Here is a 2,462-nt window from a genome sequence, read left to right on the forward strand (position 1 = left end):
TTATCCCGCAGCAAGAGAAATTTGCGCTGAGTTGTACAACATGCTTTTTGTCAAGGCAAAAACTATATGCATCGATGTAACTTGGCTGATTTACCACCAGGATGAGAGGCAGATAATTATTTTGAGATGGTTCTAAATCATAGTACTCAATTAAAATGCACCCAGACTTTGGGCTGTTTTTCAGATGTGGATTACTTTTGCATAGCTGAGATGTCTTTTGAGTTATTGCCATAGCTTTTAATAGCTTCCTGCCCTTGAACCCTGACCTAGACTTCTTTGTGTTGCAGGTGAAATTGAATTGTCAGATGATAATGGCCGGGTGAAGAATTTGCTCCAGAACCAGGACCGCTATGCATCGCAGCTCCTGAGTGAGAGAGAGTTTTGTGTGCTACTCAAAGTCACACGTATGTAAATTTGCAAATCTTTGTATTGGAGATGCTTTTATTTTCCTTTGTAGCTAAAAAAATAACCCCAAACAGGTGAAGGTTGAAAGTTAAAAGAGGTCAGGATTGCTTCTGTGTGGGACAGTGATTTCCCGATAGGCACAGTTCTACCTCCAGGAGATATTCTTTTGGAAGTTTTTGATGTTAATATCATGCTTTTATCCCTCACAGGACATGAAGGTTCCCAGGAAGCTGTTTTTACACCACTGCTGAAAGATCACAGCATTGTCACTCCAAAGTTCCTGGGTAGGTAGCCTGAAGTGTAGATACTTCTATAACCTTGTTCTCAAACGTAAGATGAGAGAATATCATCAGTTGTGCTCCTAAGGGAGGAATAAAAGCCTGAAGTAAAGAAGGAGGTTTTAATTTATAGTCAAAATGGGAAGTCTTTCTTTCCAGAACTAAAAAACTAAAACTAACTGAAGAAGAAAATGCTTGTTAACTTTGCATTGTACGTGAAGTACTGGAGTTGTAGATGGCATGGTGCGTACCACAAGAATTACATTTGCTCTTCTCTTATCAGCTCCTTTTTCTCTTCTCTTTTTGCAGCTAAATTGGGGAAGAGGGAAGATATGAAAGTGTCACCTACCAGAGTGAAATCCAGAAAATACAGCAAACAAGCAACCTTGCTTTTGGAAGTTCCATCCACAGAAGGTGAGCCCCTGGCCTGAATGAAATGAATACTTAGGCTTTCTTTAGGTCCCCAGCACCTATCCATGAGCGTATTGGGTTTATATTGCAGGTAAAAGGAGTCATTCACCACAGGGCAACAAGAATAAAACCGTGGCTTCCCCTTCCAAAGAAACTGGGAAACCCTAATCATGGCAAATCAAAGGATTTGCTTGGTACTGAGTTTTGGAGGCTATCTTTATACTTGTTGATTCATTCTTTGATGAAACACACAATTTGTTGGGTTGTTTCCAGAAGCCTGAAATAGTAAATGCTTCATTTCTATGAGAAAAGAATGGTCTCACTGAGCTAGTTCATCAGTGAATCAGTTTGAAGCCATTGTCAAATGAAGCCTTGATCCTTGCAGACACTGAGCTTGTATGGTGAATCACAGAAATTGGCAGAAGGACAAGCTGCAGCCCCAGCCCCAGGTTGGTTCATCTTTAACTCAGTACTGTTTTATTTTTGGAATTGTTGAAGTATTCAGTTAACATGTCCTTAGTACTTTTATCTCAACTTTTACCTTACCAGCTTCTATAAATAACTTTATAACTCCTCAGGTGGGTCATATCTCCATGGAATGGACACTGTCCCATCTTTCACATACCCGTAGAATCAGCAGTCCTGCTGATTTGCTGTGTATATATGCAGCACAATAAGAAATGTGTTAAAGCTGTGTATAAAGATTTAGATAATCTTGTAAAAGCTACAGAGGAACCTTTCTTTTTCAAGGTTCCTCTTAAAACAAGAAAGAAGGCTGTAAAATCTAATCAGTGAGAACATGACATTTCTCTATACAACACCCAGTGGTACATTGATCTCGGATAAATTCACAAACAATTTTGAAGTTGCGACACTTGGTTTTATGCAACTCTTCTGTTGCTGAAAGTATTTCAAATTAAACAAAAAGATGTTTTTTAACAGTGACCCCTAAATAAGAAGAGAACTGTTGGGACTTACCAATATACTCGCTACATGCTGGTGATCGTACAGTGAAATTCACCTGTGTCTATTTATGTGAGAACTGTATGACAATCCTGGATGCATTTGGATGTTCATGTCATGGGAAAGTAGTATCCATATATTCTACAAGGAACTGATGCTCAGGGAAAGATCTCAGTCACCCAGCAATCCAAATTCCTACTCCTGACTTTGGAAGTAAAAGCATCAAACTAATTTCTATTAAATTCATGGCAGAAAACTGTGGTTGTGGAGACACTATTCCTGTGCTTCAAATGCATTCAGTATAACACCTGTGTCATTTTTTTCTGATGTATTTTAATGCATACTTGGAATCCAGCAGGTAGCATCTCTTTTCTGTGAGATTTGCAGAAGTACTAAGACATGTAA

The 2,462-nt window shown here is 38.9% G+C and overlaps 1 long non-coding RNA gene across 1 annotated transcript; it reads left to right on the plus strand.

The window, feature by feature from the left end:
• Window positions 1-384: 384 nt before the first annotated feature.
• LOC309680205 lies at window positions 385-1,048 on the plus strand. The gene is made up of 3 exons (XR_014269907.1): window positions 385-404; window positions 615-689; window positions 993-1,048. It is a non-coding gene; the product is annotated as an uncharacterized lncRNA (long non-coding RNA).
• The last annotated feature ends 1,414 nt before the right edge of the window (window positions 1,049-2,462 follow it).

This window comes from Vanellus vanellus, assembly GCF_965231255.1.
Source record: "Vanellus vanellus genome assembly, chromosome: 21".
Classification (NCBI taxonomy): domain Eukaryota; kingdom Metazoa; phylum Chordata; class Aves; order Charadriiformes; family Charadriidae; genus Vanellus; species Vanellus vanellus.